Source organism: Gavialis gangeticus, unplaced genomic scaffold (assembly GCF_001723915.1).
Source record: "Gavialis gangeticus isolate Ggan-Ray unplaced genomic scaffold, GavGan_comp1, whole genome shotgun sequence".
Lineage (NCBI taxonomy): Eukaryota > Metazoa > Chordata > Crocodylia > Gavialidae > Gavialis > Gavialis gangeticus.
In genome coordinates, this window is record NW_017729029.1 from 56,863,642 (window position 1) to 56,882,634 (window position 18,993).

Below are 18,993 nucleotides of genomic sequence, written 5' to 3' on the forward strand. Positions count from 1 at the left end.
ACACACACACACACACACACACACACACACACACACACACACACACACACTTCTCTGGCGTAATTATGTAATCTGAACCAAGCCTGCATTCCCTCTGACTTTCACAGACTATGTACATAATATTTTAATACAAAGGGGCTTGAAATGTGACTCTAAGACCAAGCTGGCATTGTTAGATCATTTCTTAGTGTGTGCAAAACTAGGCCATTGCAGATTTAAATGTGGGAACCTATTCAAATGACTAGGGAGATTACATTTTCTGGAGTACAGAGAGGCAGATTCAAGGTGACACAACCATAAGCCCATTCCACCAAATAAAGCACCGGTGCTTAATTGCATATTAATGTATTCCAGGAAACCAAATAAAATGAGAAGAGCTGGCAACTGTGCACAGGGGTTAGCGGGTTCGGTGAGAAAAGGTAACCTTCGGTTCACTAAGGAACAGAAAACAACTGGATTTTTGAGTAAAAACTACCAACGCTGGTGGCGTGCCAAATGTTATTTAAGCCCTCAAAGGATTAGATCCTTTAACTAAACTGCCTAACCTCTGAAATGAACTTACGGACCCTACAAAAATGGGCTAAAAAGCTTGTGAGCGCTGTCTTCCTTACGAGAGGTTTCCGCAGGGCCAGAAATGTTGCATACTTTCTTCCCAGGATTTTGGCACGTGCACTTTCATTCATATCAGTCGGAAACTGTGGGTTTAATCCCATGACATGAAAACCAATGGATTTTCGTTGGAAAGATGGAATTAAGGTTGGTGACACAGAAGCTGCAGTAGTTCTGTCATAGCTTTGTGAAGAGGGATACTGATGCTGTTTCTTTTACGGCCAAATTACATTTGATGTGATTGGTTGAGGGCATGCGAGTATTATTTTTCTGTTTATATACTGAAATGAAAATGATGGAGGCACAGGTAACCGAAATACAAGAGAACAAGGGTGAAATATGGCTGGGTCACTAATTGAAGGACTCAAAATTCAGAATTTGCAACATTTCTGGTTGCATACCCAATCAAACTCTGTCTTCTTAAGAAATCTCTGTGCATCTCCCTTGCCTCATCACTTAGATGGTGTAAGCCTTTCTATATTCCTGAGCCACCTTCCAACATCCACATTCGCACTCTACTGATCTGATGTGTACAGGTTCAGAGGCAAAAAGCACACTGCAAAATAACTGGTGTTGCTTGTTTTTAATAATGAAATAAATCAATAAAAGCAACAGCATAAGCTTATTAACAATAATCATAAAAGGGGGGGGCATGTGAGCAGTTTAATATTTAAAAGCTTAAGACTGAGCCTTATTCCCAAGGGGGTCGTCAGTGCAACACTGACCTCGGTACGGCATCCCGAATTAACAATAAGTTTCTATCCTCTCCTCCTGAGGAACTAAAACTATTTAAGAAAGGTCTGTAAGCATCCTTTATCGTGGCAAAACAATACTTTTTTCTGCCTGCAGCATAACACATCTCGTGACTGCTCCAGGTAACATAGAGCTTGTCTAACACTTCTGCGTTCAGCTGTGTATAACTCTAACCCAACTCTCACACGCAGGCTACTCATCAAATTATTTAAAACCATTACACACACACAATTGATTCCAAGTATGTAATTTAGAAGACAGGTATGAGATAAGAGAGAGTGAATTAGTAGAACATGTTTGAGTCAGAAGTAAATAATAATGAGATCTCTTTTAATGCAAAAAAATTAAAGCAGAAAATTATAGAGAAAGTGCAAAATGGGGAACTAAACTCAATTGATTATAAGGAAGATTAGAGAAGCTGAAGATATTTCACAAAGAGGAGAGAAACATCAAAAGAATAATAAAATAAAATAATAGACAATTTTGCTGGTAATAGCAGAAGCAAAGAATATTAAAGAGCAGAGTCAAAGTTGTCCACTGGATAACTAGGGGTGGCCTTTCCTTGTATGGATACTTGGCAAAGGGGAGAGGGCTACATTTGCTCTGTTTGACAGTGAAGATTGTGGTGCTGTCTAATGCTACTGTTTTCTTAAGGCACATTACTAACTATAAACGTTAAAAAACAAGGCATGAATGGGGTGTGTGTGGGGGACTACATGTACATAGTCATGCACGTGTGTGCAGTGTCAGCAGTATCTCTCACACTTCTTGGAAAGCAGTCTGGGTCTGGATCCAGGAGCAGCTGGGCTCGTCTTATGTTAACTTCATTTCTTCTGCCACCTCCAGGGAGTGGAGAGGACTAAGCACCGTGCACACTTAGACATCAGGACTTCTGAGTAGGCACTACAGGATCTAGCCCAGTGCCTCTGTTCTCCCTTGTACGTGTTGTCATTTCTAAAGCACGTGTTGCAATATCATGTGTCTGGCTCCATAGCAGAAGATAAGGAAGAGAGAAATCAAAGTGACACTGAGTAACTATACATATTAAGCTCTGATGCAGAAACATATTGTTTGAAAATATTGTGCGTGCAGCAGGTCTGTCAATTAGAGCTAATTATTTTTCTCTGATCAGGAAGAATGCAATCTTGTTTTAGGCAGGTTTCTTTGAAATGTACGTCTTTTATATAACTTCATTATGGGGAAATATTTCCTTCAGATTACTTTTCTCTGGGTTGCTTAGCTATTGACTCAAATTGTCTATGTTGAGTAGTTCTCTCTGCTTTGATAATTAACTTTTGATCATTACTGAATTTAACAGCTCTAGTCAGATGTGTTCATAGTCATCCTCCTCAATTACTTCAGTGCTCATCACCTTTAATCTTTGAACAAAATGATCTCATTGAGCCTCCATCAGCTTTGCTACAGAGTTAATAATTTCTGTTTCACATTTTCGTGACTAAGTTTGATTTGTTTTAGAGGTGATGTGAGCTTTTGATTATTAATTTAAAAGGTTTCAAAGGCAAACAGGTTTTTTTTTTTTTAAGAGTTATTTTGTGAACTTCTATTTCTGGGCCTTTACATAGAAGAAACAGGTTTTGAAAGCCATAATGATTCCTGAATCCCATGTATTAAAATAACTAACTATAAATAGAAAGGGTAGGAGGTTCCCAAATCATGATACATGGGTTCTGAGTGGAAGATCAAACTGCAAAAGACTGGAATGAAAATGAACCAGTGTAATGTAATTCAATAGGCATTATGAGAATTACATCATGGGATTGCTGCTAATTTTGAGTTTGAAAATGTACATTAAAAATAATTTAAGATAATTAGAAAATGGAGACTGGACTGAACTAGAGAGTTATGCCCCTTAATTTGCAATTTGCTTTTAATTTTTTATGATTATAGTCCTAGATATATACCATCTCTCAAAAATTCCCTCTTCACAGCTGCTCCGAAAGGTCGATGGGAAGAAAAGAGAAAATGAACTGGAAGAGCTGATGAAGGGCAACAGCAGCTGGCAGCACCTTCATCATTGGAAATTCTTTTGAGAGGAGAGGGGAGAGGGTTTTCCACAGCATTTAGGGCAGCTAAACCTAACCTCCAGATTAGAGTATCATAGAACAGTAATAAAGAGTTCACACACAGCATCCTAGCTGGTTAAAGTTTAATCTGACACCGCCAGCATCCCAGCATGCTCTCTGGGCTGGATGGGGCTCTCTGCTCCACACCAGGGTTGGCTCCTCCTCTTTGCTCCCTGGCTGGAGCTTGGCACAGACTTCAGACATCCCTGCTCCCACCTCTTCCCATCCCCTCTGCCTTGCAGACACCTCTCAGCATTAGCCAGCAGACCACATGCTGGCTTTGGTCCGTGCTGTGGCAGGCGGGACAAAAGCAGAATCAACAGGTAGCTGGTAATGTCCCTCTGTTGTTTTCTTAATGGGGTGATAAACACTGTTATCAATTCACTGCTGAGGTACTCGGGGAGTGGGGGGGGCAGGGAGAGGGAGGAACCCCTCCTTAATCAAAACATCCTGCCAGGGTCTGGCCATACACCCCTCAGCTCAGCACTGTAGCAGGGAAGGGAAGGCTGCTCTAGCAGCCCCTGGTTTCTCGCCTGAACCACTGCAGGCATGGGCCCACATTTCTGGGATGTCTGCGCAGTTATGAAGTGATTCCATCTAGCCAGGTTAGACTAATCTGTAAAGACTGAATCAATTCAGGCTCAGGCTTTTTCATAGTTTCATAGTTTCTAGGGTCGGAAGGGACCTGAGAAGATCATCTAGTCCGACCCCCTGCCATGGCAGGAAAGAGTACTGGGGTCAAACGACCCCAGCAAGGTGTTCATCTAACCTCTTCTTAAAAACCCCCAGGGTAGGAGCCTGCACCACCTCCCTTGGAAGTTGGTTCCAGACCCTAGCCGCCCTGACTGTGAAATAGGGCCTTCTGATGTCTAACCTAAATCTACCCTCTGCCAGCTTGTGACCGTTGTTCCTGGTCACTCCTGGCGGTGCTCGGGGGAACAGTGACTCCCCCAATGCCTTCTGATTCCCCTTGACCAGTTTGTAACAGGCCACAAGATCCCCCCTCAGCCTTCTCTTGTGGAGGCTGAACAGGTTCAGGTCCCGTAGTCTCTCCTCATAGGGCCTGCCCTGCTGTCCCCTGATCATGTGAGTGGCCTCCTCTGGACCCTCTCCATACTGTCCACATCCCTCTTGAAGTGCGGCGCCCAGAACTGGACGCAGTACTCCAGCTGCATAGAGTTGGAAAGAATATAATGCGCATGAAGGAAGCAAAAGAGGGCTCAGGACAATTGTAGTGGGAATCGCAGCACCAAGCCTTGAGGGCTGATGGATCTCTGTTGATTTTTTTAATGCTTTGGTTACAGTCTCCTCTACTGTCCCCTAATGTCAATGGAGGAGATTTTATTTCTTTCTTCCTAATTGTCTCTGACATGAAGTTGGCAACCCTGTATTTGAGATTGTCTGTGTGGTGTTCTAGGTCAGCCTCACCCTGAGGATGAAAGGCCCAGTGTCATTGAGTCTATGACCAAATAAAAAAAAGGGAGCCAGAAGACATATTCCTTCATCCCAGAATATTTTCATAAGTAGTCTACATTTTCTTTCCAACGACACTTAGAAGACTGGACTAGTTGAGATCAGTTTTGTAGAGGATCAAGTCATCACATGTGGTATCTGAAAATCAGAATAGTACGTAGACTTTCCATAGCACTCTACCCTAGATGAATCATGGGTAATATGTACCATCACAGCTTTGAGCACTACAATAACTTTTCTAGTTTAACAAGGGGCGGTTTGAGAGTATGGTGGAAACACATGAAGTTGGAAACTCCTGTTTTAGCAGGTGTCAGGTAAAATTTGCAGCTTCTTGACATGTAAAAAGAGCCCATATATCTACAGATGGTGGGCCACCTCCATCCTTTATGGACTCCACTGTCTTAACTGAGTTATACCAAAAATGAATTTGGGCCCTGTTGGCAAGGGTCAGCATTTCCCCCCAAACTCGTACATTTACTTAGGAGAATGGTGGAAAGGCACAATGCAAAACATAGCCAGGTCTCATTCTTCATCACAGGCCCCAAATAAAAAGAATAGACTTGAGGCCACGTCTACACTGTAATTCAAAGGTTTGATTGCTGCTTATGTAGATATATCCAAGCTAGCTTAGGGACTAACAGCAATGTAACTACAGTAGCATGCCAAGTATTTATCTATGTCCCATCAGGATTGTTCAACACATGCTAAATCCAAGCAGCCCAGGGGTATTGTCTTCTCCAGTCTATGATGGTGTTTTTCAAAGCTGTATGGAACGTCATTTGCTGCGGAAAGCTTATTATAGCGAGAAATCTGGCTCCTAACTACAGAGATGGTGCAGTGTGACAGAAGAAATGGAGATAATAATAATTAATCCTTTTCTAGCACCTTCTTTTGAGAGGTTCTCAAGGTTCCTTAGAAATATTCATTGATTCTCAAAATATTTCTGTAGACAGTGTTTATGCCCATTGTGCAGATGAGGCATAGATGGTTAAAGATTTCTGAGGTTACTCAGGAATTCTTTTGCAGAACTAAAAATAAAACCCCAGGCAAAAGGTTTTTTTTACAGGGAGACTTTTCTCAGCAAAAAGTATCACTGTGCAGCTGTTTTGGTTTCACCATATAGTTGATATTGGAAAGAAGAAAAAAGTCAGTCCATCAATCAACCAATCAATCCTGGAAGGACTGCATTTTTTGACAGATGCAAAACATATTTTTAGTTTTTAAATTTGAAATAACTGTTTCAAATTTCCTCTAACTGCATTAATGAACATGTGCATGTTTTAAAACAGTTGAAATCAAAAGAAAAGTTTGATGCAAAACAAAACGTCTGTCAGCTTTTGGATTTGCTAAATATTTTCAAACTCTTCCTTTTCCATATGACCCTGAGAGATTTTTTTTTAACTTTCAAAATTGCCCATCATGCACACACCTTTTTCTGCAGTCATCCTGACTTCTAGCTCCCTGTGTTAACCACAAACCCAGACAAGGAAAAAATAATGACATGGCAAAGGAAACACACAGACAGAAAGGCAAGGAATAATAATAAAACAAAAATCTCTCTAAGAGCTTCCCCAAGAAGGAAAGGATAAATGCTGAGTTTTTGCCACTGTCACATTGTATGGAAATAAGACAACTCACAGAATGTGTATATACCTCGGTTTCTCTGCTCTAATACATAGAGAACAATATTTGTATCTGTCTTAGAGTTTTGTTACACAGTGATTTTGATTGGCTCCTGAAGACCTTAACACTTAGATTATCTGTCCATTAACACCTGAAACTAGTTTTAAGCACTCACTAGGCAGTTCAAAGTTACATCATGCCAGGGAAGGATTCTTTCTGCCCATAAGACAATCCTGGGAGGAAATTCATGGCACAAAGTGGAAGAGAGTAGTGGCTATTTCCCAGTCCCTTCTTTTGTGTAACAACTGGATTTCCAGTAGTGACACTGATCCCTTTGGCTAGGGACAGATATTCAAAAAGCCTGAGTCTGAATTGATTCAATCTTTGCAGGTTAGTCTAACCTGGCTAGGCTAAATCACTTCATAACTGTACAGACATCCCAGAAATGCAGGCACATGCCTGCAGTGGTTCAGGCTAGAAGCCACGGGCTGCTAGAGCAGCCCTTCCTTCCCTTGCACTGTACTGAGCTGAGGACTATGCGGCCAGGCCCTGGCAGGATGTTTTGATTAAGGAGGGGTTCCCTCCTGCACCTCAACCAGCTCAGCAGGGAACTGATAACAGTGTTTATCACCCCTACCTCAGTGTTTATCACCCCATTAAGAAAACAAAAGAGGGATATTACCAGCTAGGTTCGGTCCCTGATTCAATTCAGTGGAGATTTGGCCCAATTTGATGGCCAAATCTTTGAATCCAAATTGAATCAGGAGACCCTTTCATCTCTCCGAACCAAAATGGAATCCTCCGAATTGATTCAGAGAGATTCGGAAAGATTCAGAGATTTGGACATAGACACAGCTTTAAATGTTTTTTCTACATACCTCAAGGTACCAGGTGGCTCGTCAATGCTGAGATGCTGGGGTGCATGGAGTGTCCCACAGGAGCACAGGGGGCTCCACAGTGTGCTCGGCAGCAGACCTGGAAGTGGACCAGAAGCACTTCTGGTCCACTTCTGGGTCTACCGGGAAGCGCAGGCCTGCCCATCCCCCACCCGGCTCAGTGACAGGTGCCTCCTGGGTCTGAGAGGCACCTGCAGTTCCCCCATGGCTGATTCCCTGAGCCAGGGGGCCCCCCCTGCACACTCAGCAGCAGACCCGGAAATGGTCTGGAAGTACTTCCGGTCCACTTCTGAGTTCTCCACCGAGCACGCAGGGGGTCCCCCCAGCAGTCCTGTGGGACACTCCATCTGCCCCAGCATTGCAGTGTTCATGAGCTATGCCTGGTACCTTGAGGTACGTAGAAAAAACATTTAAAGCTGTGTTTATGGCCAAATCACTGATTCTCCAAATCAGCATCAAATCCTCAGATTCAGCTTCGGCCAAATCGAATCAGAGACAGTGATCCGAATCAACTAATTGAATTACCGCCCCTGATTTGGACTGAATCCAAATCCAAATTGAATATGGCCTGTTTCATACACCTCTACAGGCTGCACCTTGGTGTAAACACGCCACCAGCCTCCCCTTTCCCCACTAGCCCAGATCAGATCTATTGCCCCCTCCCAGCACTCCAGATCACTTCCTGATTGCACCCCTGTCTCCCTCCCCCCCAGATTTACTTGTGGCTGCCCATGTTGCAGCAGTGGCAACTGAGGCCTAGGCAGGCAGATTAACCCTTCCTTGCCTGCTTCTCTGGGACAGACAGGGCAGGCACCCACTAGTAAATGGGGTGGGGAGAGGAGATGGGGGAAGAGCCCCATGGCATGGGGGAAGCCTGGAATGGAGTGGGGGTGATTCTTACTTTTCACCCAGGCTCCTGCTGGCCTGAACTGTGACTGCTCCAAACCCACACTGGCACCGACACCCACCAACATTTGTGCTGCTCACCGTTTATGGTGTAACAAGGCCCTTAGATCTATATGACAAGGGGTGTAGTGAGGTTTTGTCAACTAGGATTCTTAAAGTGCTTTGAGATCCTCAGATGACAAGTGCTCTGAAAGTGCAAAGTTGTACTAATTACCGCTACGACTTCAAGAAAGCTCACATGGGTTAAAATTTCCTCTGTCACAGTGAAAGGAAGAAGTACAGACAGACATATCAGAAGCAGCCTCTCTTACCCCTGTTCACTTGCAATTTATGCACTTAGATTCCCCTTTGTGGCAAAGGCCTTTATCTCATTCCTCAGGGAGTCCAACCTGTCCCTCATCTCTTTCCTCCTCTAAATCAATGAATAGTTCCCCAGACTAGAGAAGCAAAAGGGCAGAGTCAAAGAGTAACAGCACTGGCAGTGCTGGGGAAGATGTGAGATGATATTGCTATTGTTCACTTTGCTCATTTTTTTTCCTACATGGGATGTAGGGGTTTAGGGATTTTAATATATATTGACTAGGTAATCCACTGCAAATACGTACTAGGAAGATGGAAGCAAACACACATCAGAAACTTCTCTGCTGCCCTTGGCTGCTCAGATCACTGGTTTATTTGGCTAGTTACTAAACGATGGAGCTGTAAAAATTATGCACGGTAGTTTTGCCTGATTTCTTGGATTTTATGGTGAACCAGAATTCTTACTATAGCATGTAAATGACAGTCTATACAAGGTACATGCCAGAGAGTATGTTAAGGTCAGGCTACACAGATGACCGATTTTCATTTGACTGTATGTACCATGTTAACACCTTCTACCCTTTCTTCCAGCTACCATTAGCCAAACCTAGGACTGTGCGGACCACTTGCGGGCCCATCTACCTCAAGCCTCTGCAACTCCCCGTGTTTCTGAACTAGCATGTGCACTGTCTTCCACTTTTGCAAAAGCACTACAGTGAATTGAACCTTTGAAGTTCACAGATGACTCTTTGGACTCTTATGAACGATTTGCCCTGCAGGGATGGCAGCTTTAAGAAAGCAGGACAATTTCTCTACCAAAGTGCCTCACAAAGCCTGCACGATAAAAATCACACTCTCCTTCTGAGGGAAAAAGGAGATAAATGTTTCCTGTGTGGTCAGATTAGCAAGGTGAATGCTGAGATGGCCCAGAGATACTGCAGACTATAGGTTTATTTTACAAGACAGGAGGGTCAGGTATTGCTCACTCCCCGCATGAAAATATAGGCCTTCTATATATCTGACATGACATGGTGAGATGCAATGAAGCAATACGTTTTTACCTATGTTTACAAGAGGCAAGTTGTTGTAAGAATGCAGACAGACAGACACATCTTAGAAAACTAATCTTGAAACTGAGAGCTAGACTGTCTACTCATGGGGCACGTCTACACATTCATCAATGCGCTTTTGGTAATGTGCTTTAAATTTAGTACCTCCATGGTGAGGTGCTAGAGAAAGGTGAGTTAGCTTATTTTAATGTGCATTCACAAAAGTGATAATTTAATGCGCATTAAAGTAGGCTAATGCACATTAAAATGCATGTGTAGACATCCCCATGAATTCTGGCAAAGCCCCAAAGCCTGGCCCTTGTACCTGAGCTGAGAAACAGGCTGGCCCTGTCTTGCCCCATTAGCAATTATGGCTTTGAATTAATGGAGGAGTTGGCAGGGCTGTATTTTCTGCCTCTGCCTGTGTGATGTCTCTCGTGTGACTGACAGTACCTAGCCCCTTCAGACTAGTAGCATGAAAGAAGAACAAATGGGAGGCCCGTGGTTAAGAGTGCCCCGAGGATCATATTAAGTGCATTGTGTTTGTGGGGAAGCTGGGGAGAGAGCCTCTGCAGAACTGCATTTATCAGTCTTTGCTAGGATGGTCTTGCTGCCAAGCATTTTTGCTTTGCTTTCCCTATTTTTTTCCCTGTGTTTGGTGAAGCTAAGGATCGTTTCAGACACTGATCTGCTGTCAGACACCCGCCCAACTGGATGTGGGAAAGGCAGAGCAGCATCGTCTGATTGAAATGGCTTTCTCTTTCAGCTGCTGTGCTGCTATGTGTAGCGTGTGTCCGGAAACCCTGTTTGAGGGCCACAACTGGCACGGTCAAGGGCAAATTATGTTCTGTCAATTCTCAACGCAGCCTTGTACAGTATGAACCCAATGCCCCGAGGGCTATATAAAACCCTTGGCTTGCTTTCCAATGATGTGTACTGAAGAGATTAAATGAAATCCTGTGGATCTGAAAGAGTTAAAAGTGCTGGAATCCATGTATCCCAGTGATGTGACATTGCGTATGCACATAATCATGACATACTTAATGCAAAAACCTCCACAGGCGTTACTGAGAGCTCCGGCAGATAACAAAATAAGCAGAAATACTAGGCTACGAATCCACGTCTTACTGTTGGCATTATCTTCTCAATGTCTGACGCAGAATCTCTTCTAACCAAAAATTAGTTTAATTAAGCTGAAGCATTTCATTGTACGCTCTATGTACGATACACGGCTGTTTTACGAGTCTTGTATAGAATCAAATATTTTGAGTACCGTGCGGAAATAGCCTGGGGTATCAACAGGAGACGTTTCTGCGAGAGGATTTTGTTCAGCCCTGTGATGAAAAGGTGGGGGAATGCCTACAATGTCCTAATAACTCCCGTTTCCATTAAAAGCGGAATGAAAACATTATAAAATGTGACCGTCGATCCTAAACACGGCAACATGCACTCTTCATCACAACACGTTCTGCTGTGGCAACAACCCATGTTGCATCACGCTGCCTGGGATTTCAATGAAACCCTATGACAGATAAACTGTTTACATTAAAAGACTCTATCAAAGTTATTTTGCACCTAGTTTCATCCTAATCCATCTGATTTTTCTATAGCTTTGACAAGATGACCTCTCTCGCTGTGTGTGCAGTATTGATGTCATTACTGAAGAGCTGTTCCTCAGCCTTTCTGCTGATAACAAAGTAAATGGAAATGTAGAGAAACCTTGGGGAGGTAAACAACTTGCTCAGGATCTAGCTAAAAAAAACCCCAGGATAAATTACAACAGGAAAGGGTATCTATTGTTGCACCAAGCATGGTCATGGTATCACTTGAAACCAGTGGTGCTTACATGATCAAAACATATTTTATCGTTTACATTAAAAAATAAAATCTTTAAGGAAAAAAAAAGTCTCTTTGAATTTAACAAGAATAAATGCCCTAAAAGTTCAGTGTACATTACACGAATCAGAAGCTCAGCCTACAGTTGACAGCATTTTGAGACTCTCCGCTACAAAGTAATTCATTTTGCATGCAATTACCTAATACTAACCTAGCAGAGACAGAGGGTTGGGATAAAATATAAAACCTAGATCAGAAACATAGCTTAAATAGGGGATATCTTGTGTATGTACGGTTACCAGAGACAGGCGCTCGCAAAAGGTAATCATTAAGGGTAGGAGAAAAAAACAAACAGAAAAGATGAAAACGTTTTGTGGATTCGTTCTGCCAAAAATCCTATACACATAAAATACTCAAAATAATGGAGCAGGTCTGTAACTGGTATCAAAGTTTCTTTGCTTCAAAAATACACAGGTCTCCAGCAATGTGCTTTAAATTAAGTGCACGTTTCAGAGGTTAAGAGGACTATTCCTTAGGCAGAAGAACAAAGAAGAGCTGGTTAAAGAAAATTGGTATACTACAGCTACTTAAAATACTGTATCCAGGCACCACTCATTTGGATGCCTTTGAGCTCAAAGCTAATTTGAATTATACAGAGTTGCTTTAAAGAACAAAAATACTAACCTGTGTTTTATCTAAGCTCTTCTAGCTGAGTCTAGTTACTAATTAAAAATCTCCATGATTCTTCCCAATTCATAATAATAAAGTCATCTGGAGGCTCCATTCTCCCTTATAAAATGTTAACATTAGCGGCCCTGAAATGCCTTCCTGGGCCAGGGTTTACTAATAAACATGTCTGTCATCCTTATAGTTACATCTTTCAGCCAAATCTAAAACTATTGGGTGTTAGGAGCTCTGTACGTGTAGTAATGCCTGCACCCAAAGTCTCTTTAGTGAGAGCAGTGGAAAAGTTTAAAATCCACCCGCTGCTTATGCGAAATACAATGCTGCAACTCAAACAATACATTAACCAGATGTTTACCTGATGTTATGAATATGTGCCATAAAGATCTATTGGGCTGGCCAGCGTGCATATTAAAAACATCGAACTAGGTCAAATTGTGGAGAACTTAAAACTTTAAAGACAGCAATTTTAATAAAACTGTCAATACAATTTTCTTTGTAAAAACATTTGAGACTGATTATGCTGCTTATATTGAAAGAGAAACACAAGGTCTATATCTTTAGATCTTTTATTGAACTGTGAGTGCAGCATCAATAACTGCTTCTCAGCTGTAAATGAAAATTGATTCCAGATCTAACCCCTCATTTTCTGTGTTCCTTTAATCCCAAATCACCCGCAATGAAAAGCAGAAGAATCAGCATTTATGTATACAGGGCGCACCGCATGTGTCACATGCCCATTTCGAAGGTGTCTGCACTGAGGCTGCTGCATCCCATGAAGTGTTAGCAGGAGATTTAGGAGACAACTAAGGTCTCTCAAACCTTTGCTAGCAGAGCAACGTGACAGATCCCGCACCTGGCTGGGAGCAACTTGTTCTTGCTTCATGCTGTGTCGCAGCAGTCAATTTAGCCCACAGATGCACAGATTTGGATGTCCATTATGAAAAGCCCATTATGATCACCTTGTATAACCTCCTGGGTAAAACAGGCCAAAGAGCCTCACTCCGTAATTCCTGTGTCGAGACCACAACTACAACAGCACATCTTTGAGATCCCTCTTCAAGATCAGGAGGGATAGAGAAACCACCCTGTCCATAGCATGGCTGGGGCGAGGGTGGGACAAGGAAGGCAGTCATCTTTGTGGGGCCTCACATGGCAACCAGACACGAGAATTTGTTTTTCAAACTCAGAGACAGAACCGCATTTGAACAGTTGGCACGCTTAGTTAAAAATATGTTTGAACACTTCTGTGGTTAAAATACACATTGTTGTTTTGTGATATTTTTTGTCACGGTAAATCTGGCTGCCAGGCTACCATCCATTTGGCATTAAAGAGGTCCTTGGCTTTGCATTTGCTCTGGAGCCTCACAATTTTCTAAGGCTAATAAAAATGTGCACCTTAATTCTGGTATGAATTTGTCTCCACTGGATCTTATTACACCCTATTTCTTTTGCTAAACTAAGGAGTAGAATCTAGGATCACGTAAGTCTCCATGGGCGGATCCAGGACTGTGGTGGTGGGGGTGCAGCCACAGCTCCCTTTGGTGGGTGAGCAGAGGAGGAAACTCTTTGTGTGCATGCCACGCGGACAAAGGAGATGGGAGGTGCTCTTGGATGCCAGTGAGGTCTCAGAGCTCGGCGGGATGTCAGCGCAGCTCCTGTGCTGTGACCTCTATGAACCCACTGGCTGTTTAGCATGGAGCTGCTTGAAAGCAGGGACTCTGCGCACACCCCGCACCGACCAGCTGGTGAGCTCAGAGAGCTCCCAGCACAGGCGGAGATCCATTGACATGCTGGTGAGCAATGAGAGCACATTGTGCCTGCAATGCACAGCCAAAGGGGTATGTGATGATGCTGGATCCCTCTGGATCCGCCCCTGCAAGTCCCTTCCCCATACATGGCACGTGTGTGCGTGTATGCATACGTGTGTGTGTGTGCGTGCATGTCTGAGAAAGTGTTCTGAACTCATTCCACTTCTTCAGCATCCTTTTTGAAGCAAGGAGGCTAGACTGGATATGATATTCAATAATGGTCTCAATAATGTTGTCATTAGAGGTAATCCCACCTCCTGACTCTTACTTGGTATTTCTCTGCTTATACATCCAAGAATTGGTCCAGCCGATTAGCTACAGCATTGCACTGGGAGCCCGTGTTCAACTGGTGCCTCCCAGAAAATGTAAAGGCAAGAATTTGATTAACACCTGGAGAATGCAGGAAGAAAGTCTAGATTTAAGTGTGGGGCTCTTGCGTAGTTACATGATTGATTCAAAATACATGTGCTGGTTCATGGGACTGGGGGAACTAAATACTCATAATTTTGTGTCCTCAGGTATCAACCACCACCATTCCCAAAGTGGCACTAGTTGCTGAGAACTTGAATGCCCTTCCCATGGCTCAGGTGGTCACTACAAGTTAGAGTACAGGCACTTGAGTGGAGCAGTGCTGCTAAAGATAAGATCATCCTGGATTTTAATGGGAGTTTCATCTGTCTACAATTGCAGGGCACAAGGACTATTTATCAATACACAACAAATATAATTACAGTCTCCAGTGATGCTAATCCACTCCCCTTCTCAAGGACTACATTTCCTTAAAACAGAAGGAAGAATATATTGCATAATTATTTACTTTCAATTAAAAGCATCAGCAAGAGTAAGAGTTTGTACCCTTAACTTTGTGCTTGGTATGCACATGAAGCTTTATAAAGTACAATAATTGTAATTTTGGGGGACCGGGTACATAATCAGAAAGCGAAAAAAGAGAGAAGAAACAAAATTCAGAGATTTTGCACAAATTGCTAAACCGTTTTCAAGCTGAGATTTTAATCTTTTCTCTTCCAGTTGCAATATGCACATATATATCTCTGAATTATGATGGTCATTTGACTGTAAAATCTTATGTTAAAAAATGTATTTGTGTAACTCTGGGCCCCACACCTGAACAGTTGGTATCTTATAATTTGTATATTATAATTGCCTCATTCCAGCTCTCATGAATGAGCATTTTATATGTTTCAGGAAATAATGGTTTGTATTGAAAACCATTGTAATTGCTTTGTTGATGTTTATGCATCTGACCTGTATGCCTGATCTACTTCTTTCGCCTCTTTTTTCTCAGTTTCTGTGTCTCTTTTTTTTAAAGAGACATGAGTTGAAGTTGCTGAGGTATGAAAAATGTGCCAGTGTAATGACTGACTGGTGCATCGGAGCTATATTTCTCAACTAGCAGATGCCCAAATATGGGACACAACGTGACAAAAATAAAAAGTGAGGGATACACAGAAGTGATTAATGCAGGAAACAAAATGTGGTAGGATTCCTTTTTGAAATGTAAAATAATGTAATGCTTTCTATGGCCCCTTCTTCATGATTCTCTGTTTTTGCTGTAAATAGAAGTGGCACAACCACGCAATGGCAGGGAATCTAGGAAAAGAGTACCACCCCTTGAAACGATGGGCATTTCAGAGGTTCTTCCTATTGTGATAATTTATGTTTCATACCTGATTGAAAGTGTTCAGGTTTGGACTGCCTAAATGTGCAGACAAAACACCTGTTGTTTTTTTTTTTTAAAAAAGATGCTTGGGAGAGTACAGGAGGTTTGAACTGATTCTAATTGCTTAGTGTGGGAGAAAGGTCACAATGCTAAAAAGGAAATCGTTACAGCAAAAAATTAGGAAACCATTAGAATGCTCCTTCCTACCTTAACTAATTCCTTTTTTTCCTCTGAAATTTGTGTTGCTAGAAAGTAATCCTTGGACTTAATATAGTGTCGGAGCTTTCAGACTTCACATCTTTGTGACTGGAATTAAGTCTGGTTAAATCCATACACGGACTTTCATTTCCATTGACTTCAGTAGGCTTCAGATCTGGCCCTTTCCTACTTATTACTGGGCATATCTACCCAAGATGTTTACTTTGCATTAGCGAAGTTTACTGCGAAGTAAGCATGTGCATCTACATGTGCACATGATTACTCTGCAGTAAACTTCCCTAATCCCAAGTACATCTGCAACCTGCAAATGCAAGTAGCAAATAGACTTGGGGTTAGTAAAGGCGCTGGAGCACTTATGTATACGTCTGTCCAGGAGCAAAACCTGCTCCCAGTCAGTCATCCACCAGGGGCTCACTCCCTACTCCCGGGAGCTGCCTGCTGCTGGAATGGGCTCTGCCACAGAAGCCTGGGAGGGGACTATGCCCCTCTGCCCTGGCAGCTGAGAGCTTCAAGCCTCCTGCTCCAAGATCACAATTGGGGACAGGGGGCTGGGAGATCCTGATCTACCAGTCCCTGCTCCGCAATCGCTATTGAGGAGTGGGGGGCTGGGGGAACCTTATCTCCCAGCAGCAGCTCCACAGCTGTGGGGCCACTGCTGGAAAATGCTTATTTCCCAGCCTGAGCTCTGTGGCTGTTGGGCTTGGGTTGGAAAACCCTTATTTCTTAGTCTGAGCCCTGCAACTGTGGGGCTCCATCTGGGAGATAAGGGTCTCTCAGCTTAATCCCCATGACTGTGGAGCACAGGGCTGGGGGTGGAACAGGCTGAGGAGCCTATTTCCTTCACCCCCAGCCCTATGGAGCCAGAGGGGGGAAGCTCCCCAGTTCCTGCCCTGAATGCTGGGGTGGGGACAATGTCCTCCTGCCCAGGCAGCAGGGAGCTTCCAGCCCCTGCTCTGCAGTTGTGGAGCGGGGGCTGGGAGCTTGCTTCCTGAATGGGGACAGTACCCCACCCAGCCTGGGAGCTGGCTGGGACCTGCCCCCGACCGAGACATTTCCCAGCCAGACCCAGGCTGCACAGCGAAGCACATGCAGCCTGAAGGTGGCTGGGGACTGTCCTGTTTCGGGCAGTCCCCAGCCAGCTCCAGGCTGGACATGCAGACTTCCCCGCGCAGCCTGGGGCTGGCTACAAACTGTCCCAGTCAGGAGCAGATACCAGCCCCATGTCACAATCGGGTGATCAAGGCATGAGGCTTGGAAAGAGCTGCAGGGGTGGGGTATATCCAGACCCTCACCCCAAATCAGTCTGTGAGGAAGCAAGCAGTGAGCTAGCTGCTAGCTGCCCAACTGGCAGATTGGGGCAGGGGGATAGGACCTACCCCTCCCCTGCAGTTCTTTCTAAGCCCCATACCCCTGATTGGGGAGCCAAGGCCAGGAGCTTCCTACTGCTGGGGCATGGGGATCTTTTCCCTGCCCCAGCAGCAGGCAGTCCCTGGGGCAAGAAGACAGCTGTCTCCTGTCTCCATGCTCCCTGCCAGCCCCTGGACTAGCACCCATAGGGAGCCTGGAACTTCCCCCAGTGGCCTCAGAAGCCCATGGCAGGGCTGCAGAGAACTTGGAGAAAATTTGTTCCCTAATCTCTGGATGTGTAGACACCTACCCAAAAACCCTTACTTCAGAGTATTTTATTGCACAGTAAATCTAGGCTGGAGTAAATGTATGTGTAGATGTGCCCGCTGTGCCTGACTGTGTACTCACTTATACCGATGTAAGTGTGGGGTAATTCTGCTGAATATAATAAAAAACAGATAAAACAAGTGTGAGAAATGAACCAGGCCCCAAATGCCAGGCTGCTGGTCAATACTGTGTTTTTGATCTGGTACTGTTATTCGCAAAGCGATCATATTGGGCCTCTCATTCTCACTGTTACATTTTAAGTTATTCTTTGGCCAATTTTCCTCAACTAACATTTCCAATAAAACAGTAAACTGGTTATTCAGACATGCTACACAAAGTTATAGAGCTCTGCAGTGCAGAAATGTAGGCGTTCAATCTTTTGACTTGTGATCTGAGTGCATGGCACCTGGATACTGCGTTAAGCAATGATGACTTTTATGATCCAGGAGTCAACTGACATTAGAATGTAAATATTTCATGGCATATCCATAAAGAGAAGGAGAAGCAGGATAGAGGGGAGAATTCAGGTGATTTGACAAATAAATGAGAACATTCAGCTAACATTTGTCAGGCTGTAACTAAGGAGACATCCTTATGGACATCAATATCGTTCTTTTTTTCATAGTCCTAGTGATGATCTGAGTATTGGAATAATGCCCTTTTGAGGAAGAAAATAAGAATGTGCACAAGGCTTCCCATTACACATCATAATGACTATTACAGAAACATGAAAACTGGATGGTATTAGCATTGCTAAACTGTTTTGCTTTAAAAGATATGGAGGGAAATTTTTCTGCTGTCTTCCATGAAGTTACACCAGGGAAAAATTTCAACACAGGCCCTGAGTCTTTCTTAATGAAAATGTAGAACAAATGAATTCTAGCTATTTGATTTCTCAGCAATGACTGTAAATATTTATAATGTAAAATAGAAGGAAGGACAATGGCATCAGCAAGTTTTTTGCAAACGATTTTTCATTAATGTCCTACATCGACTCAGAGATGTCTGCTATTGATTCACAGCTAAGTCCTGAAGCTTTACCTCTCACAAGTAGGTATATATCACTGGTTTTTCAGTTTGGGTTGGTGACACAGATTCCAAGCCCACTGCACACTGGCTGGAACGGAAGTTAAGGACCTGATTTCTCACCGCTTTCAGCCTTCTTGACCCCTTTGCACTGACAGGGCAAAGCAAGTAGAAGACAGTCCCAGGAAATAGTAAATAATGTGAAAGCTGAGTGCAAGGAGTGGGGTCAGGACCATTAACTGGTGAAATAAACCTAAATCTAAGAGCTTTTTTACACTTTGAAGTGAATTTGGATTACAGTAAGGTGGGGATTTAAAGGAAAACACTTAATCCACTTTTACAGTGGATTAAACAAAACTGGAACAAGGC

The 18,993-nt window shown here is 43.4% G+C and overlaps 1 protein-coding gene across 3 annotated transcripts in view; it reads right to left on the minus strand.

Moving 5' to 3' along the window:
* Positions 1 to 18,993, minus strand: part of AFF2 (AF4/FMR2 family member 2) — a 635,691-nt gene that overhangs the window by 89,055 nt on the left and 527,643 nt on the right. The window lies entirely within an intron of this gene.